The sequence below is a fragment of the Anser anser genome (genome assembly GCF_964211835.1).
Source record: "Anser anser genome assembly, chromosome: 1".
Taxonomy (NCBI): Eukaryota; Metazoa; Chordata; class Aves; order Anseriformes; family Anatidae; genus Anser; species Anser anser.
Genome location: NC_139720.1, coordinates 30,410,421 through 30,433,212, shown reverse-complemented (window position 1 = coordinate 30,433,212; position 22,792 = coordinate 30,410,421).

Here is a 22,792-nt window from a genome sequence, read left to right as displayed (position 1 = left end):
TAAATTGGATGCTAGAACAAACAGTACTGAAGTTAAAATTCAGCAATCTGTCATGAATTTTCATAAGAGTGGTTGTGGGGGTTACATTGTTTGTTATATTATATTGTCCTGAATTGTAGGGAGTATTACATAAATTTCTTTAGTTGTACCTTTCTCATCCCCATTCTGTACTGGATTTATATGCTTTCACTTTACAAAACTGTTACCAGTTAAATGCCCCTACCCTTATTTGCTAGTTGCAGTCCAGAAGGGTCCAAAATGTTTTGAATTTTTATATATATTTTTTGAGATTAAAAAAAAAAAAAAAAAAGGACCATCTTCTTCAACATCACAACAAAAGAAGAACATTAGTTATTATACCAGAGTATTTCTAATGCACTTTGCACCCAGCTCCTCGTGATAGTGCACTGACTATGTCAGTAGATGAAGAATGACTCTTCAGCATGAGTAATAGCATTGGACCCAGGCCATGGTTTTGCTATCCTGAACCCCAATGTAAGTAAATGACCACAGAACACAATTAGAAGTGGCAGGATTAGGCTTTTAATATCTGTGAAGTTCTTGGAAGATAACTGTTCACCATGGCTATGTTCTACTGATTGCAAGAGTCCTATTAAAGCACAACCAGAGATTGAAAACGGTTTGAGTGTTATTGCCATTGGTCAAATACTGTCATAATGCTCAGTAGAGAAATACCTAGTGTCTTTCAAATATTAGCCTGGAAGTAAAAATAGTATTTACGTTAATTTTGTTCATTTTTACTATTTAAATATGGGCTTCTCCCAGCTCAGTATGACAGATTTGTACAGCATTTAAAATAATGATCTGTCCACAACTCCTCATGTAAAGAACTGCTTTTCCAAGTTGCAATTCTTTCCAATACTCTGTAAGCATATTCCTCTCATCCTCCCACTTTCCCAGCTGTTTCATCTGAAAGTAGAAGTCCATGATTACTAGCAGTAGCACTTGGACAACAAGCTGATTTAAGAGCTTGCCACCACGAAAATTAGGAGATTTTACTCATTCCATTCCTTTTCTCCTCCCTGTTCTTATTTTATGAGTATGGTGCTTGTCAGACTGCCCTAAAAGTTAATCTAGTGATAAGGAGAAGACAGGAAAGGGAGAGGGAAAAGGAAAGGGAAAGAGAAAGGGAATGGGAAAGGGAAAGTTAATGGAAAAGGTAATGGAAAAGGGAAAGGGAGAGAGAAAAGGAGAGGGAAAGGGAGAGGGAAGGGGAGAGGGAAAGGGAAATGCACTCCAAGGGCCAGAAATGAATTAGCTCATGGAGGCTTCTTATATTTTCCAAAGCTGATTTCACTGAGCTAACAGGACAGTGTGAATGGGACATGATGGGGTTACAAGGAGGTAGAGCTTGTGAAAAAAGAAGATGCAAAATCTTCATTCTTTAAGGTGGCAATTAACTAATTAAGTAATTGGAGTAATTAAGTTGTTCTCGCTGTTCTCATGAAAACACAGCTTTTGACTTCCATGACCTATTTCTATGACCTGTCACCATCCTCTTCATGTTCATAAAGAAATATCTAAATCACTCTATAACAGCAACATATTCAGCCAGACACTGAACTGCACTAAAAATATGTTTATTCCAGCTTTCCGAATATGATAAAATAAGCATATGTTATTTTTTAGAAACATACAGGCATCTAGAGATACGTTATTCTACGCTAATAATAATAATAATAATAATAATAATAATAAACCTTGGTGCTTTGATGATCCATCATTTCTGCATTTAGGACCAAAAAAAAAGAAAACAAATATCCTCCCCAATCAACACATCCATCTACATGATATGATCATGTAAGAAGCGTATTATCTACAAAATTGAGCTTATACATAGCTTCCTCAACATCTTCCTGTCTAGGTCTTGGATTCTCTGTGAAACATTCAGTTGGCTTCAATACATTCAGAACAGAACATCAACCAGAACCCATAAGCAGAAAACTGACATTTCTCCAAATTTCCAAACCTTTTTTCATTTCTCCAAACTTTCACACTCTCACTGTTGTCCGTAGCTTCATGCCCAGTGCATCATGCCAATAAGCAGAGTCAGAATCCACACGAAGCTTTGGATCAGGCCAAGGAAATAAGAGAAAAGATGAATGAATCTCTAACTCTGATTTTTTTTCTTTTTAAAATTATTTCCCTTCCCTTTGTTTTGTTTTGTAATCTCTTGACACCCAAATGTCTTCATCGTGTGTGTATCCTTTCAGTTTTAAGAATTATATAGCAAAGTGACTGCTAAAGTTAAAGAGTATGTTATAAACCTTAAACACTACTGCATGTCAGTTCATGTTAAACACAAGTGTTCAAAAATTATTTAAACAATATTGTCAAAGTTCTTAGCTGAGACATGGGCTACAGGACATATCTAAAGAATACAGGATGCTGGCAAATACAATGGAAATCTGGCACTTCTCAGTGATTACAGATTGAAGCAAAGGCTTTTAGCACACACTTTAGGACAATTAACATTGTACAGCAATAGAAATAAATATAGCTGAAACATTCAAAATATGCATTTTATGCTTTATGAGGTATTTGAAAGTCATCTACACATGGTTTCTCAGCTCTTTTTCAGTGTTTGTGAAAAGATAAATAACTAATTAAATGTGCTGGTAAATAAGACCAGTAGCTGGCATTGTTATGTAGTGGTTAGGAAGATATGATTAAAAATCTAGATTTCAAATTTCAGCTCTTGGCTTGGTCACTGACATTTTATGATACGTCATTTGCTTTGGTTCAGATTATCTACCTCTAAACAAGTAAAATAATATATCCCAAGGCATAGTGGTTCAGAACAGATCAGGGAATTAACTAATTGACATGTGTGGCATGTTATAATCCTTGGAAGTATACAATACATGGTTAGTGTGAAATATTATTATTCTAGTGAGGGATTCCATTGACTGATGGTAGGATGCACAGCCATGGAGAGCTTTTCAAGTCAATGCCTCCCATGGGTAACTATGTGGCCACAGTGATCATTAATAACTTTAAAAAATAAAAATAAAAAAATCTCTACTTGGAGAAATAATTACGTATTTTTCTTTTGCTTCCATTCATTATGATTGAGATCTTTATTATTTCTAGAGTGGATGGCCCCAGAAATCATTGTCCTATGCTAGCACACAACAGTCAAAGCTATGGTCTAACAAGCAAAATTATCACTTAGTGTTCATCACTTAAGGGAGAAGAGAATGATTATGAAAACGTTCAAGAACTGAACTACAGTCAGGAGTAATGAGATCAAGCCAAACAGTGTAAAAAATACCAGTATAAGTCAAAATTTTGGAGGTACTCTTGATTTCTCTTTGCTTGGAACAGTGGTAGTTTCCTAATGCAGCTTTATATACAGCAAATTCTGACTATTTGAAGTTTTATGAAAGGTGGCTGTTGACACAGGCCTTTTCCAAAACCACATACTGATCTTCTGGCCAATGAAACCTGTAACACTCCAAACAAACAAGAACATAAGAACACTAAATAAGCCTTTAAAAAGAAAAAGAAAAAAGAGAAAAACCAGAAGCTTTAGCTTTGAAATGTATCTAAACTGTATCATCTACACGGTGCAATGCTGTGTAGTGTTGAAATACCACAGAGGTTTCCAAGTGCTTTGACTCTGATATAGAAATAGCTCCGGACAGATTTATTTGTGGAACAGAAACTTCTTTGAAGCCAACAACCCATAAATAGCTCTTTATTACCCACAGAAGGATTCTGGTGCTTAAACTGTCTTTAATGAGGAAGTTCAGGTATCTCCATGAGTTATTATGTGATGTTGACAGACTTCTAGACAAACCCAGTATTTGAGGTCTTATATTCTGCATATATATCAGGGTTTATGATCCTGATACACACGTATGTAGATATTACAACTTCTATATATCTACATATTGTGAATATGCTGTTGACTGAATTTTTACAGTGTCCCTTATTGAAATTTTAGGAATGTAAACTATTTGTTACTTTTGAAAAAGTGCTTAATATTATAGTATAATGTCTATTAATACATTCCTAATATTACCACTCAATAGCTGCTTAGTTATAATTTTCAGCATTTTGATCTCATGCTAAATGGAGCCCTTCATAACAAAGTAGATCACCTTAATAAAGGTGATCTTCACCATTACTGCTCAATGTTCAGACCATAGGTTATTCTTTCCATGATTCCTGTGTTGTGTTGTTTGAAAGTGTTCAAGGTTACCAGAAGGAAGTAATGTTTTTCTAAATTATCAGGTAATGGAATCAGGTTTGCTGTCTGCACAGGTTTTCTCTTCTTTGACCAATGGGGTATGGATTACCTTCAGCCCACTAGCTAGAGTGAGAAGATAGGAGGGACCTCCCCATCTTGCCCAGAAAAGCCTGGTAGAAAAGACACATCAGAAATGATGTGCAAAAACACAGAAGTGCGAGTACCGGAAAGGGTCTGTCTCTCCTCAGCAGGCAACTTGTGTACCAAGAGGTGCACAATTAATCCCAATATTTTAAAAAGAGTTATCAAGATGGTATATGCTTGATTCCTTTGTATTACAGCAAGTGTGCACTACCTAAGAAAATGAGATTTGGTCTTTTCAACATACAAGGACTGCAGAGAATTTTATACTTTCATAATTATTGTATTTCTAGGAGAGAGAAAAAAAAAATGAAAACAATTTTTCCCATCACACTTTCAGTTTACCTCTTTCAGGGATACAAATCAATGTCATACATACTTGTTATGTGTTGTGAATCATTGCTGCAGTTGCTTTACTTACAGAGTTTTACTGAAATAGGAATTACTGTGCACAGAATATATCAGCAGAATTTGAGATCAGGTCCACAGACAAAGATAAGAATTTGTGTTTTTTTCTGAAAGAAACTGCTTTCCTGTCAACAATGTTTTTATGATTATTTTGTACTGTGAGAAGAGGGAAAACAGAAAGTATTTTAAAATAAGAATATGGAAATACATTTATAAATAGGAAAAGGGAGGTTGCATTAAAACATAATCAAAAATCTATGAAGTTGGCAGGGATTTTTTCAGTGATTTCCCTGATCATTAGTTCAAGCCCCGGACAAACAAAACAGATTTAAAAACAAACAAACAAACAAAACAACAACAACAAAAAATGTAGAAATGAATTAGTGATCTAAGTGACAAAACAGACTAATAATTCTAACAATGTAATGTGGACACTGTTTCCTACAGTCATGTTTATCTGTAACAGGTGTGAAATACAATTAAAAGAAAGCTTTGATCTGTAAAGAAAAACATAAAAATTAGCTCGCAACTTATTCAACTACTTGCTAAAAATATCAGAGAAGGGTTTTTAGACAATTCATCACTAGAAAATTGGTTGTCATTGAATACAATAATCTCTTTCAACAAGAACAACATACTTATTAAAAAGTGTAAATTGCTTCTACAACACACAATTTTATCCATGTTAGTTTGAAAATACTAATCTTTCATGGGCACTTTTCTAACAATTACTAAATTAACTTTACTTAATATATTCCAGACTATAAAGATTTTTAGAATCTTAAGTGGACAAATATATATTAATTTATAGTAGACAATATTTGCTTTAAGAAGTAAAACTCACAACATGCATTAATCCTTTCTGTCTGTGGTTCATGCTTTCAAAATTGCAAGAACTTTATTTAATTATTCAAAATCTACATTAAAATAATCAGCATGGCCTGTGTAAAATGATAAACTCTTCCAGTGTAAATAGACTCCTATGAGGATAACAAGACTCTTCCTCAAAAGGCAGTAAGATGCAAATTTCCTCTTTCACATTTTCACCCAGCCACATGGGGTAGGAGAGGCAGAAGCTAGCACAGGTGAAGCCAGCATTTTAGGAGTGGGAGACAGTTTCCAACAGTAGCTGAAACTATCCAGAGCAGCAGGGACAATCCAGGCTCATTTTAGGATCCAACATTCCCTCCACAACTGCCACCCACAAACGGAAACTGTAGCTTGCTGTTGGCAACTGAATTTCTGCAAATTATTTTCCCTCCACTGATGCCTTACCTTGTACCACTTCCTTCTTTACCCTCTGGATTGTCTCTTCCTTCCTTAAGATGCCCTTTGTGTTACTCCCTACAGTATGCATGATTAGTAGTGATTCACAAAGCATTATTAAGATAATTCACTTTCCCCCAAGAGATAAAACTCCTGAACTAGATGTACAGTCTTCTCACATATCTCTCTCTTTTTTTTTTTTTAAAAAAAAAAAAAGGTAGCATTTAATTTTTTTTTTAAAAAAAAAATTATTTTTTTATTATTTTTTTTAATTTTATTTTTTTTTTTTTAAAAAAAAAAGGTAGCATTTAATTGCAACTGTGGTAGTTAAGACTGATTGTGTTTATCACCTGGGCCTGATGCTGTCCCCTGCACTGTGATTTGTAGCTGTGTACTGATTGACTGAGCTGTGAATTGTAGAGTTAATATGTATATTTTTGTACTGAAATAGCACAAAGCCTATGAACATAGAGATACATGGACCTATATGGGACTTTAATGCAGTTCTGGGATGATAGTTCATGGCATTTCTGTTCTTCCAAGAAGTCTACCATTTCTGGTGAGTGTGTCTGGTAAAACTGTACTAGCTATACGTCTACACAGTACCTATTCTTAAAACAGATCTGTGCTTCCCTGAGCAGATTAACTACTATGTATCCTTGCAATTTCTGCTCTTCTGGGTGAGAATCCTTGTACTCACTCACATAAGATAAGGTTCAGTCACTCTATTCATCACATTTTCTTGCCTTCCATATTTCGGCTTCTTTCTTTATATGTTGAATTTGAAGGTTTTAGTATTTTATTTATGCGCTTATTAACCAGCACAACAGGTGGGGATTCTAAGCACTATCAGAATAAGAATGAAAGTAAAAAGGAATATCTTGCAATCCTATACAGAAACCTTTAATTTCTTTATGATTTATATCCATTTCAAGTTGCATGTCTGGTTCCCTTAGGCACATCTGGAAATTCTTCTTTTAAAGTATTTCTGTACTGAGAAATCAAAGGAACTTGCCCAGCAAGCAGCTAAATGCATACCATGAGCACGCTATTGATAAGAAACTGGTAATTAAATAGTATAGGTGATACAAAATGAATATATAAAGCACTTAGTGGTTCATCAGACATTCAAACTAATGTGTATCATTTGCATTAAATGCCACACTTCTAATAGGTTTAGCTTTAAGTTCCAAGCTGATTTACTGTTAATACTTATTACCAAGAGATTTACTGGTAATATTCCGATGTCTGTTTTAAATCAATGGGCTTATGTCAAAGGAAAAAAAAAAAAAAAAAAAAGAGGCAATTTGTCAGGGCTTTACAAGCTAGTTTAGTTTTACATGGAACTAAGCAAAGGACTGGAGTCTGGTGTTACTTCCTTTGAATTGCAAACTTCCTCTTTGGAGGAAGTACTTTTCTGTGTGATGGCTGACTTTATGCAATAATTTCAATGGAAAAGATGCTTAAGCCTCTCAGTGCTTGCTTGGCTACTTCCCAGCAGTGTTCATTCAGACACCATTGTATTCATATTCAAGCTCTTTGTGACTTAAATCTTAAATTTTGTGTTTAAGCTACAGAAATGTTTTAGACTAAGGAAATGTCTTATTGTTCCTTGTTGTCTTAATTTTTTGAAGACAAAAGACTGGAACCCTTTCTTTTGTAAATATTACTGGCATAGAAACCCTAGAGAACTGTACACTAAGATTAAATGAAAGAAGCTAACATTCTGTTTCAGGAAGGAAAGACTGTTATATGCTTAATTAGAGAACAGAAAGTAAAGAGCAATTTTGTTTCTCTTTCTCACGGTCCTGCCCAAAGATATGGAAAAGGTGGAGTCATACTTTGGTTTTGTTTTAAAGCCTATGAACAGTCAGTGTCACAACTCCATGGCAAAGTGCAAAATAGAGGTTTTGCTTCTAGCACTGGTTTTCTACAGGGTTGGACTTGAATCAGGTCCAGCTACTGCAAATACCAGGAAAGGGAGGAGTGTTGCAGGATGAATTTTCCTCCCTCAGTTCCTTGAGCTCCACAACAGACATTGGACAGAGCCTGTAGTGCCATTTTACTACTTTGCACATCCATATGGCTTTAAAAAAAAAAAAAAAAAAAAAAAAAAGGTGAGAAGGGGTACTGGATTAACTAGTTAGATGCATGGAGATCAAATCTTTCAGACAATTGCCCATTTTGTTCCTCTCTAGCACTAAAACAGAGGCCTTGAAGAGATGGTATTCGGAGGTAGTCTGTTTTCTTTCTTTTAGCAATCCTTTCTGACACCTGTCATCAGCTAAGGAACATTAGCTGCCTCCAGTGAAAGCTATGTAAAATACTGGTTAACCCGAAATATAAATCCAAACTGGAAAAGACATAAAGTAGGGTTATTAAGATGTTCAAGGAATCAAAAAGCCCTCTGAGAGAAGACTAAAAAAAAATATGTTTGTTTTGCTAAGCCAAATATAGAGACATAAAGTATGTTATGCACATTACAGTGTAATCACCATGTAAATTAAACAACAGTGTGGGAAGCTGGGAACAAAATGACCATATGCAATTTAAAAGAAAGGTTCTAAACCTCAGAGGGAAGAGGTTTTCTTCTGAAACAACTTGACAGTAGTAGCTATGGGAACAAAAATATTCCTGCTGAATTTTAAAGGGGAGTATATGACTAAGATCATAAAAATGTTTCTGTTACTAGAAGACTGGGTTTGGCAATCCAGGAGAGTCCTTCTAAACCTCTGCCTTGTGTTCCTGTGACTCAAAGGAAAAATTGTTTCACAGAAACTGAAAGAGACCACAATGTGAACAGCAGCTCTCACCTTGCACCATTGCTGCTATGGAGGAGAAAAATAGTAGTAATACTGGGGGATTGTTCAGCCACCGGGTCTGGCAAAGTGAGCACATTTGCTCAGATAATAACAGACACAGCTAAAGTGTATCTCCCTCAACCTGTAAATCTCTGCTTGGCAGATTATAGGCTTCATGGCATTTTTGAGAGGCAACAAGCAATTCCAGTTACTTAACATTTTATCAAATGAAGAGAGACATTTCTTTAAGAGAGATACTTTTAAAGTGTTGGCTGTGTATAATTGTCCATACATCAGAGATAGCAACTTGTTATTACAGCCAATGGCACACTAATCATTTTCTGGTAGCAAGGAAAAGCAAAAGCCCTTCAAACAGACCTTTCATAAGATGACTTAATACAGCAATAAATACAGACAGAGGAAAATGCAGCAAATCAGACAATAACATTTAAATGTAATCTTATGCAAACTTGAATTCTGCTCTGCACTAAAGACCTCCCAGTAAGCATACATTCCTACTAGGTAGGAGGAAAGAGTCTTAAGCAATAATCAGGCTTATGTGAGATCCATATTCCCAGTAAAGCAGGTGATAGTTTTGTGATTATTGCAAAGCATAAGAAAACAAATGGAAGGTTCCTTCTGTAGAATTTATATATCTTACCCTCTCTCCATTCATTATTAGTTACTCTCAGCATTATGTTACTAGACAAGAAGGAAATGGTCCAAACCAACATAGATCAGCTATATGAAATATGAAATTAAAGGAGATATAATTAATCCATTTAAAAGAATGATGGACTCTTTTTTTTTTTTTTTTTTTTCCAAAAATATATTTCCTGAAGCATTCTGGGCATTCAGAAGTGTTTGTTTGTTTGTTTGTTTTTGCTTTTTTTCCCCCTATTTTGTTGTTTCTGTTTTGTTCTGAATAGAGATATTACAGGTTTTCAGTCCCAGGCCGAGGCAATTCCAGCTTCTAAATCAACATTTCCCTAGATTTCCCCCTCTGAACTCATTGTCCCCTTATTGTTCTCTGTTTTATGCTGATAATTCTGTTTTTAAACTTATCTTTGTCTGCATTTAATGTGCCTTCACTGCAGGGAGTACTTATCATATTTATCATACCACTAGAATCAAAGATTATAAGGGTAAATGCCTGTAAGGGACATGCTAGGATTTAAACATTGGCTGTCCTGTTATTTAATGACAAGCTTAGGAGCACTGTGTGCTGTATAGCTTAGGTCCCTTAATGATCACTGCTCTAACAATGTGAAACGGCCTCCTAAATAGGCATAAAATGTGCCCAATTGGAGGCCCTTCAACCCAAGGGGAGGCCTTCACAATTATTCAAATCAGTGCCAAAACCTAATAGATTCAGTGGAATACAAATGCATCCTTGAAATTTTTGTGAAGATTGAAACTGAAAATAAAAAATGCCTAGGGGTATGAATGAATTAAAACAGAAGAAAATATTTTCAGAAAGAACAGAAGCCTAGACTTACTCTTGTATTGGGAGGTAGCAAGGACTGCTCAGCCTAGACTTTGCCTTACAGATGAGAGCTATAAACTGGCTGAGTCTGATGATTCTGACCAGTCGAAGTGGAATAATTTTCAGTTAAGATTTTTCACCCTAATCCTAATGGGATCACTTACCCTACTACATGCTTTTACTGAAATATGGGGGGGGGGGAAGATTTTTTTTAATGTAACCTTTTACAAAATTATTTTTTTCTGAACAGAAAAAGAGATTAATTAAATGTTTCTGAAAGCATTTTCAGACATGATACAATCAAAGCAAGCAATTTATAGTAAGAGTGGGAACTGGGACTGAAGGATAGCCCATGGCATACTGCACAAAAAATGAAACAAAACTTCTCCAAGTTGAAATTTTCTTCACAATTCAACATAATGAAGTCCTTCAAGATTTCCTAGGCTATAGTCTACTGGGTGTTGCCATCTGCCACTTGCTAAAATATTTCAATAGAAGTACTTCAGGAAACCTCTTTCAGTAAGTATTTCATTAAAATGTAACATGAGGGTACCAAGAGATATTACCAATAGGATGTTTGTTTAGTTTATTAAAAAATATAATGGGCTGCACATATAACAAATTTCAGTGATGTCTCTACATTAGGACTTTGCCATTATGCTCTCATGCTTCCAATGTCCTTCACTGAAAATAATGTAAAGTCTACTTTTAGTATGAGACATGCAGCAGTTGCTGAAATCTGATGTTCAGATCTGATGTTCAAATCTGATGTTCAGATCTGATGTTCAGATCTGATGTGTGATCTGATGTCAGATCACCAGAAAAACATTGAGTGTCACTGACTTTGTTTGCTAAGAACACAAAACAAACCAAAATGAAATTAAAAAAAATAAAAGCATTACCAATCATACTGCATTTAAAAAGTATATATTTTTATGCCTCTGTAATATATTAAACAAAAGAAAACGTATTTGTGTTTACTCTTATTAAACAAAGTGTTCACTTCTAAAAGTAAAAAAAAAAAATCAAAAAAAAAAAAAACACTATCTGAAGTTTACACAAAGAATATCTGAAATAACACATGAAAGAGAAATACCTTGCTGCTGAAAAATGAATGACAGGGACAATCGGTAACTTCTTTCACATGTGCAATAGTCTCATTGCGTTTGCTTCATTGCTGTCCTACACCACCAGTGCATGCATTTACACCTGCACAAGGGGGATGCTAGACCATAACACTGCACATGAAAGAATTTCTACAGACAGAATAGACACCTGGCAATACCAAGAAAATATCTTGGCCTTTCTCACATTGTGTACACAATTTCCATCTCCTTTTGAGTCCTAAATGATGCCAGTCCTTTGTGTTCTCTCCAATTCTCCAGCAACCAACTCCTTCCTACTCTTCCTACTTCTGATAACACCACTGTTCTTGTTGGTAAATTGTAGCTCTTAGCAGAAATCCAGTAGATTTCTAGATATCTTAAAAAAAAAAGGGGGGGGGGGGCAAATGGCCAGGACCCACATTTCTGCCAACACTGGCAGCTGTACCTATCCATTCCCCAGACTCCCATTTTCCATGTGATTTTTTTTTCTATGTGATTTTCACATTCACTACTTCCCTGGGTCTTATGTCCCGCTCTCTCTTTATGTAGACACCTCCCCAGACACATTAGGAATTAATAGTGTGAACTGGAGGTGTTCCCACCTTCAGTTTTCATTCTCCTTGCAGCCTGAGCATAACTGATCAAGAAGCCGAAATGCTGATGCAGCTTATGCTTGCTTGAAAAGGGAGAAAGCAGCCAAGTGTTTCAAGTCCGTATTAGCTACTAAGAGGAAACAGAGCTACCCATCAGACAAAATTAGAAGGAACATCTAGCCATGAAGGAAAAAATGAGTAAACCAAAGACCCTTGGAAAAAAGACCTATTGTCTAGTCTCAATTCCTATAGTGAATTCCATTTCACATGAATTAAAAAATGCAAGGTCAAACATCATGGACATTACAGGCAGAGAAGAGCACATGTTACAAAATTATTTTGTGTTGTGGAGAAAAGGTGGAATTTTTCTGCTTGTGAAGTTTTGAACAAACCAAATACTGTAGATAAATATATATATATATATTGGGGGGGGGGGGGGGGGGGCTGAATTTATACTCTTCAGAGAATGTATGGCAGCTGTGCAAAATTTTTGAAATTCATTTTTTTAAATTAGATATCTAATGCATAAGTTGGGTAAAACATAACTTTATCTCCATGCATGGATCACAACTTTACTCATCCTTTCTCTTTAGCAGAGTTGCTTTTTCCTTTCTTCCAAGGTTATTTTCCTACAGAAGACAGCTTGAAGGGAGAAACCAGTTCATGGTTCCACTCCCACCAGAGACTCCTGAGAATGGCTGCTATGGGAACCACTGATAATGGTTGTTCTATCCTTATTTTTGATGCTTATGAAAGACACTCACTATCCATAAATATCCTGGCTTCCTGTCAAGAAACCATGAAATAAGGATTGTTCAACCTGTCATGAGCAATTAGGCTTTCTCCCACTGTATTACAGGAACTTCTGTTCTAAACAGTGAATTTCTGTTCTGACAGTGGATGTAGCTCTGCAGCTCTCAGGTTGCAGCGAGTGCCTGGGGCCTCCCATGAAGCTTGAGTTGACAGTCATCTCTTCTGCAGAAGGTGTATTGCTGCTGATGGATGAGTTATGTCACCAGGTCAAAGAGTTATGGGAGGAAATAAGCAGGCTGTGTAGCGTTCATGAAGATGAGCGAGAGAGAGATAGGATATTCCCAGAGACCTTACAGCTTCAGGAGTCTCACACACACACATAAACACACATTGTGATGGAGATGCAGGTGGGCTCTGTGCCATGTGAAACAGAAAGTCAAGTCTATAAATGATGAAAACTGGAATGTGTCACTCCTTGTACAAGGAGAAAGGCTTTTGTTCCTCTTGAAGAACTGGAGTCAATGAAGCTCAGGAAGTATGGACTGGACAACAGATGGTGAGGTGGACAGAGAACTGGCTGAATGGCAGGTCTCAGAGGATTGTGATCACAGAATCTAATGGGAGACTTGTAAATAGCAGTGACTCCCAGAGGTCAATACTAGGTCCAATATTGTTTAACTTATTCATCAGTGACTTGGATGAAGGGATAGAGTGCCTCCTCAGCAAGTTTGATGATGATACACAACTGGAAAGAGCGTTAGATACCCCAGAGTGTCATGCTACCATTCAGAAGAATCTCAACAAGCTGGAGAGATGGACAGAGTGGACCCACTTGAAATTCAATGAAGGTAAGTGGAGGGTCCTGCACCTTGGGAGTAATAACCCCATGTGCCAGCAGAGGCTGGGGGCTGACCTGCTGGAAAGTAGCTCTGCAGAGAAGAACCCAGGGGTCCTGGTGGACAACGGGTTGACCATGAGCTAGCAATGTGCCCTTGTGGCCAAGAAGGGCAATGGTACCCTGGGCTGAACGAGAAAGAGTATTGCTAACAGGTTGAGGGAGGTAATCCACCCACTCTACTCAACCACGGTGAGGCCTCACCCGGAGTGCTGTGTCCAGTTCTGAGGTCCCCAGTACAAGACACAGAGCTCCTACAGCCAGCCCAGCAAAGGGCTACTAGAATGATTAAGGGACTGAAGCCTCTCTCACGTGAGGAGAGGCTGAGGGAGCTGGGTCTGTTTATCCTGGAAAAGAGAAGGGTTGGGAGGGATCTGATCAATGTGTACAGGTATCTGAAGGGAGGGTGTCAAGTGAATGGGGACAAATTGTTCTCAGTGATGCCCAGCAATAGGATGAGAGGTAACAGGCACAAACTGCAGCACAGGAAGTTCTGTGTGAACATGAGGAAAAAATTCTTTACTATGAGTGTGACTGAGCACTGGATCAGGTTTCTCTGACAGGTTTTGGAGTCTCCTTCCCTGGAGATATTCAAAAGCTGTCTGGACACAATCCTGTGCTCTTGCTGACCCTGTTAGAGCAGGAAGGTTGGACCAGATGATCTCCAAAGGTCCCTTCCAACCTCAACCATTCTGTAATTCTGTGAAACCTACATCTCTTACAAAGCATATGAAAAAACGTAATGTTCTCACTAAGTTAATGTTCTATTGAAAATACCCTAAAGTGTTCCATATTAATAAATAATGTTACTGAATAAAAAAAGGCTATCTGAAATGAAGCTTGACAAAAATAAATCTATTAATATCTAGTGTGTGCAGGTAGGTGCAAGAAAAAAATGTTATATCACCTCATTTGTGATTGGCAATCAAAAGTAAGATTAAATCAAAGTGTCAAAAGTTAAAATTAACCTTCCTAAAGGAATCAGTTATGCATCCTTTATATTGTCAACATCTAAGCAGGATTCATCTCTCCTGTGTAAAAAGAAAAAGAGAAGTACAAAACCAGCAAACCACTCATTTAACAATTGCTTTTATGTAAATGTATATTAGCATATGCACTCATGCACAAGCACATACACACCCAGTGATAACAGCATCTATTCCTGCCACGTAGACAAAAATGATGTCATTATTAACCATCTGCACTTGAAGTGTATTTTCCATTCATACACAGAAGTTATTCGTACTGACAATTACAGTACAGCCTTTCTAAAAGCTTTTTAATCATTTCTAAAAGTTTATAAGAAGCCAGACATTCAAGGGAGCCATGTTTTCAACATCTGATTTCTGAAAATTCTTCCCAAACTTAAGTCTACCTTGAGAACTTAAAAGAGGTAAAGATCTATTTGGCTAAAGTATTATTATTTACACTGTTGTGTAAGTTTTATTGGAGTATCACTTTGCATAGATCTGATATGATTTTTTATTATTATTATTATTATTATTCTCTTCAGTGGTGTTAGGGAGTTTAATGAAGATTCAAGAAAAGATTACCTAAATCCTACTGAATTTTGATTGTAGCAACTTGTGACATCCTAGCACTTCTTGACATTCATCACTTTGTCTTACTATATTTCAAACCAACAGCTGTATCCAGAAAAAAAAATTATAAAGTCAGGAGAATTGTTGTAAACATAAAAGTTACACTATATTATGTCAATTTGCACGGCAAAAGGGCATACAAGCATTATCACAAAGTCAGGAATAGGGCTCGTTAAGTATTGCAAAATGTTATCTCTGAATATTAATTGATTTTTAAAATTAATCTACATAGTTTCATATCCTTTTCAAGCATGCTTCCTATTAATATTCTAGCAATGAAGTTTGCTGCAGGTTAGAAATTCTTTGTAGATCAATGTGTTTCCTATTCAAGGTCTGAATAAATAAATTGTACTAGGTGAAATATTCATGGGAAGACTTTTAGGATTCTATTATAAAAATCAGTTTATTATTCTGAACACACATAGAGAAAACCTAGATTTGGATCCTTTATTGTTACACCAATCACTCTGTAGTATTCAACCTATATAAGTGTAGTGAACAGACAGTGCTGAACAGCAAAAGCATCACTTTCAGGAAAGTTACTCATGATGCATCCACTAATTTATTTTTTTTCCCAACTGAGGAACTGCAGCCACCACACAGGCTGTCAACAAATCCTGGTGACAGTACCCAAAAGCCTACCCACCTGGATAAAGGATACCTCACTGTATGTGCCCAGCTGGAACTGATTAGATGAATTAATTAGAAGCTAGATAATAAGTTAACAATTCAGAAAGCAATGAAGAGCCCCTCAGAAGAAAGACGTTACTCTGATCTCTAAGACCATGTTGATGCTGTGGTCTGAGGAGAGGAATTGCCACGTGTAGAAACTGAGCTGTCAACTACAGTCAGGGTGAGCCTCCTGTTCGCAGGGGTCATCTGGACAGGCTGGTGTAAAGCACACCAGGGTGGCTGAGCTGTGATTTGTGCCTGGTCTGTGTTTGCAGGACAGGAGTCGTCATCCACATGCTGTATTTGTCCTGCCAAGCAGATCAAGTTTAGATTGTGTGTCAGCGACTGCACTGATTGTGCTTGAGCAGCTGCCTGCTGTGATATCCAGAAAACTGTTTCATGACAGAAGAGCAGGTGAAACACAGATAAGGTCGACAACAGCTGGACTAAGTGTCTCAGTCCACAAAAGGCTTAAGAGAACTCTTTTGTCCCTAAGTCAACAGGGACCCAAAGCCAAAATACCAGAAGAAAATCCCAGTTTGTTGCTCACAGGAGACTGGAATCAAGATTAAGGAATCAGAAGGGTCTAATCCGTCACTATAATGGATTACATGTTGCTAAACTGGCAGCGTCTCCCTACATTATTGTGGAAAATGTGTAGACTCAAACTTGCCATTTAGCACAAGGACTCAGGAAATCCAGTCTTAAAACCTTACTCAGCTGCATACTTAGCAAAGCTTTAGGTGGTTCATTTGAAGTAAAAGCACAAAACAATGCAGGTATCTGAGCTCTGCCTGTCTTCCCTTGTAGGCCCACAGTTCAGACCTTGATATCCTTAACAGACCAGCTTAACTGATGTGGACTTCATCAGACTACACCTAGGTCTTTTCAGTTTACATCTGAACTAGTCACTCTCAGAACCTCTTTTAGTCCAGCAAAATATGTTTTGGAAGTGTCTGTTTCTGTCCAGTGACTAGCATAGGATGTCTAACTAGCTAGGGCCAGTTACACTTAGTAAGCAGCTAAGTTACAGGCACCATCATCTCTTAATGCTTTTGTTGCCTACCTTAAGCAGTTTCCTGTTCAGTATGCATCTGTTGAAGGCATTACTCTTTAGTGACAAAATAAGCACAAAGACAGGCAACAAAGATGCTGAATGTAGGACTGAAATGACAAAGCAGCTTTGCATCATAAAGGCAGGTGGTTAAAACACTGCTGTTAAAATGCCCCTTTGTTTCCATACTTCTTTGTTTGTGATCTGTAAAACAGTCATGATGCACTTCTCTACCTTTCAGGAACCTTGTCAGTATAAATATTGTAAAGAAAACAATGTCATCAAGCAACAAAAACTCAGATAGATATGGTAAGTGGAGACAGACAGATAGTAACAAGCCATTCTCTATCAATAAGTCTGTCTGCATTTCCTAAATTAAAATTAAAAGCCTTTTCAGTCTTCATTAATTTGAACAGTCTTTAAGAGGATAACAAAAAATTCTTTTTTATTTTATTTTTTTCCATTTTAGTGAGTTCAATCTAAAAAATCATTCAAGCCCAGGTCCCCAGAAGTATTTAAAGGTGTAATGCATCCTGAATCAGACAGAGCTTCCTTTGAGGAAAAAGGTCCAAGTTATTTTTTAGACATGTTCAGCAGAAAAGTAACTTAATAATTAGCAATGTGTTACTTATCTAACTGTAATGCATTGCATTGAAAACAATAAAAAGTGTTAGCCATTTTGCAGTTAGCCATTTTTCTGGGCATGATTAGATTCACTAAATGTTTGTATTAAATGCTGCAATATATTCATATTTACCAAGCTGAAGGCACACTTTCAAGGGCTGCTGCAATATCAGTTGTCTAAATGCCTTCTCTGAAGCATGTAACAGAGATGGAGAGGCTGAGCAATTTGCCAAAGGTCACAGCATGGTCAATCCATTTTGAGCTCTTACACAAACAGACTTTTTCCAAAGGCAGAACAGTGCAGTTTTCTTGTAATATACATTATTTTCCCAATTTGCCAGAAATGTGTTAGAAATCAGGATCAAGTAAACAGTTTTTGTCTAGTTTCAGAAAATGGCTAAAGGATATGTAGGCAAAATGCTACGCTGGAAATGAGTAACTGCATGGCAGTGTGGATACAGGAAGTGAAGACACTCCTGGGACCACAGAGGTCAGGCCAGTAGCTATTGCTGGGGGGAGAGAGACAAGAAGAATTTAGGAGAAGGGAGAGAGTGAACTCCCACCAAAGAAGGTCATATCTCTAACAACATGAGAGTAAGACCTCCAACTGTGTGTGTCTAATCTTAATGCACAGAATAAAAGTATACTCCTTAAGTTCTCCCGTTAAGTTTCCAGCACTCATTTCAGTAAGAGCACTTTACACCTACAGTGTTTTGAGGTGTTGTATTCCTGCCTACTTTCGGTTGCCTTGTCCATTTTATTGTCAGTTTTCTGTCCTATGGGTAATCTCATCTTCTGGCATTTATGCTTCCTTTTGAGAAGACACAAAATTCTGGAATATTCCCTCCCTCTGGAGCTGTCAAACACTGCAGAGCAGCAGACTTTAAGGGAAAAGGTAAGTGACTCTGACTCTCTCCAGAACATGATCAAACAGAGCTTGTCTAAGGAAGAAAGCAAAATGAAATCTTCCTGAGAGAAAGAAAGGCAAAATAAATTCATAAAACAAGGTACATATTTTACAAAACTTCTCAAATCATTAAGAAGTTTCTACAGTCACAAGGAGCTCTGATTCATCTGAAGAATGTTGGCAAGTTCTCCTAAATTGATTTTTTAATTTTGCACCAATTTTCACTAAGATTCTGTTAATTTTACTGCCGTACATATTTCAAAAACAAAAAAGAGCTGTTTGGGGCCTTTCCCTCTTCTATGGCTCAAAGAGAATCAGGAGTACCAGTGTTTATCAGGTTTTCTCAGAGGTTTCCTTGTCTCAACAGGGATAATACATTGACCTCACAGGTCAATTCCATTCACCTCCACAGTTTAGAAACCCTGAAGACTCAAGAAAAAGAAAAACAGAACTCTTTAATCCTGTCATATCTTACAGAAATCACAGTTTCATGTTCAGACATAACTAGGTAATTTTCTTTCAAAAGGAAGAGGTTCAGTATATCATGCTTTCCAAAATAAGTCCACTGCTTTATGCACTAGTAACTGCTCTTTTTGTTTTATCATTGGCAGTTGCAATGCCAAATGATTTTAAGAGCTATAAAGCACAGATGCATTAGAAGAAAACATAGGATGGCCTCTTCATGTGGTCCAAATGCAAAAGGTTTGCTTTGAAGTGACTTTACTTCTACAACTTCTTTAACAACAGAAATTGAAACCAGCTTGTAATGTACCCATTACACTTACCAACAATTCCTGTCCTAAATTACTTCCTTTCAATCTCAGTCAAGTCAGTTAAATTCTAACTCACAACATTAGGTCAGTTATAATGCTAACCCAAGATTTTTGCTTTCAGGAGGGTAGTTGATTCTGCAAAGCATTGGAAAGCTCTACAGAATCCATGAAGATCTTTTCTGGCTGTTGTACCTACTGCAGTAAATACCTCTTGACCTTTTTACGCATAAAATAGTGAGTGGGTATGTGTTGAAAATTCTCTTTTTCTTGACTAGGGATTGAGTTAGAGGATATACAGACCACAGTAATATTTATTGGAATATATTTTATTAAGTCAGTGTTGTAATAAACAGATGAGTATTCACAGGGTACATCTGATTATTCCCTCCCACTGCTCTCACACATGCACTCACTGTCACATGCGTCACTCACAGCCCTGATGTTTGCTCAGTAGTGCAGGGCTGCAGTGGCATGCCAGTGGATGCAAGGTGGGTGTTCAGAAAATCTCTCACACGGTGCCTTGCTCCTCGGTGGCACGCACAGTCCTTTTGCCTCTGACTGCACAGAGCCACCACTGTCACCATGGATGTGGTCTGACCTGCACAGCTCTTTGCCAGTGCTAGCATGTGATGGTGGTTGCATACACGCTCAGGAAACTCTGGGTCTTCTTCCCTTTCTTGCAGATGTAACAGCACCACAAGTCTCCAGTACACTTTCACACATTTCCCTTCATCTCATGCTTTTCCTCTCTTTAGCCAGCTCTTTCTCACCCATAGATATAGGTAGGACCTATTCACACTTGTTCACACAGAAGGGGACTTCAAGATACATGAACGCATGCATTTTCATTCTGACTTCAGTCTACTCTCCTCCCTCTACCAGAAGGGTCCCATAAAAGAAATTGTGTCTTCTTTAGTCCCTGTTAATATATTGAAACAGACGGCAAACCTAACAGGAATTAAGTATACTTTGAAGGGGGGACTGCCAGGCTCCTTTCTTTATTCTTACTCACATCCAAAAATGTCAGAAAATAAAACACAAAATTTGGTGGCAAGCACTGTATTGTAACAGACAGAAAAATTGTCTCTTGTGTTACATTGTACTGTTTGTGATTAAGAAAAACTGAGCCCAAGCTGCAGCTGGTGTTTGACAGAGTTGCCAAAGTTCACTGTCTGGCCCATTGAAAAATAAATATTGCTGATAGGTCCCCACACAGTAATCTGAAATTATTGCCCTGAAAATTTTGGAGATGATAATGTGAAGTGAGCAAAAAATGTTTGGCTGAAACCAAAGCACAGTGGATTTTCTCAGGAGAAGAAATCAGAAAGGGGGCCACAGCTTCATTCGTTAATCTGACTGCACCAAGCCACTTGGTACAGTCACAGCCAAACTGTCTCTTCAGCCTTTTCCTTCTCTCTTCATTTCCCATCCAGGTAGATTGTGAAGTTTCACACCCAGAGAAATGGATTGGAGAATGAGCAATGAAATGAGTAATGTAATTTGGTGCTTATTGTCACAGAAGAGACAGCATGATGTTGGCTTCTTCTGCGTCGACAGCAAACAAAATTCAATTACTGTTTGGGTATGATCAATTATTGCCAAACTACCTGCCAAGTCTATTTGCTCTGTTGGCACAAAAAGAGCAATTCCTACAGAAAGGATGTCAAGTATTCCTGTGGTAAAGAGAGAAGGCAGGAAGAGGAGAAACAGAGTGTTAAGAAGAGGTACTGAGTGACAATAAGACCATTTTAGGCCATGGTTTTGCTATGTATAGCCCCTAAAGTGTGACAAGGAACAGATCCCAGATGGAACTGAAAAGGCTATCAGCTGTGCTTCACAGGCGCTCCACAGCACCCAGATAAAAAAATGCCTTGCAGCTGGTCAGTTGAAAAATCACTGCAGTGTTCAGCGTAAAATGTCACTGATACTCTATCACTACCACTACAATTTGCATACACAACAAACTTTCTCTGAGCCTTTTCAATTAAACCAGGAAAGATAAGCCAACTGCCTGTGGAAAAAGGCATTCATGTGTACTGATGCTTTTAAGAGTCTGACTATTTCTCTATTCAGTAGCACAGGGCTACCAGTCTACTCTACTTACCTATGCAAATATATTTAATCTTTATTTGTTAAATGACATAAAGTAGCAAATATCTAGTAGGGATATGATTATATATGAATATATTTTAGTAATCTTGCAAGTGGTGATTGCCATGTAGCTCCTGCAGATTGAGAGAGTGATTTTGTTACAGGATTGATGAATAAAGAAACCAGTGAGAGTCCAGACAAAGATGGGAAAATACAGGTACTTGCCTATTTCTCAATTTGAAATCAAGGAAGGGATTTGATTCTGTAGTATTTTAAGGTAATAAGACCTGGAGAACATAGGCAAATCCATACTTTCTCAGATCATTATATGCAAATGTATTATAGTAGAAGATCCCCAATCTGAGAACTAGTTCTATTGCAGTTGATGCTCATCTGTGTTTTCTGTGTGCATACCAAGTATGAAAAATTATATGAAAATTGCAGGCATGTAATCATACTATTTTGTCTGACTTCAACCTGTGACATATAAACTTTAGAAAATATCAAGGTTTATAACTTAGAACCCAGAAAAATATTATTTATTGTACTGAAACTCTGCAGAGCATAATGCAAGAAAAAAATGAGCTGAAAGCATCATTAAGCAAGTAGTAAATAAAAAGGCAATTTAACAAGATCAATTATGTAGTAAGTGGAAGTAGACCTACTGTTCCTTTCACTTTCAGCTTCTCACCACCCCCAAAGTTGTCCTTCCTGTGTGCTTACTTCTGTCAGGCAGTTATTGGAAAGATACTAATGCTGCAAGGCCTGGAACAGGCGCTGATGCAGTGATATTAGGGTGGGTGATCTGTAAACTCCAGGTTTTCTTCTGCAAGCCAAGGACACCTTTCCCATCCTTCTGACTGCAGAAACAGGTTTGACGCTTGTGGTGTGGCCATAACAACAGGTTTTGCTTTTCTGATGTAGACTACAGTGGTTAAATGCAGGGTGTCGTGGTTTTACTCATCTGGGCAGATGAGCTCCACCACAATCACCCTCTCACTCCCCCTGCTCAAAGGGGAAGGGGGAGAAAATGCAATGAAAAGAGCTCAAGGGTTGAGATAAGGAGATCACTCAAAAATTCACTCATGGTCAAAACGGCCTCACCATAGGAAGATTAATATAATTTATTACCTATTACTAACAAGCTGGAGCAGTGAGAAACTAAAAACAAACTAAAAACACCTTCCCCCCATCCACCCTCTTCTACCTTCTCCCCCTGAGCAGTGCAGGAGAATGGGGGCTGCAGTCATCCCTCCCACGGGATGCCGTCCTTCCCGAACTGATCTGCGGGGGCTGACCACAAGCAGCAGCTCTTCAAGAACTGCTCCCACATGGCTCCGTACCACAGGGTCCATCCCCCAGCAGCAAACTGCTCCAGCACGGGTCCCCCACGGGCGGCAGCTCC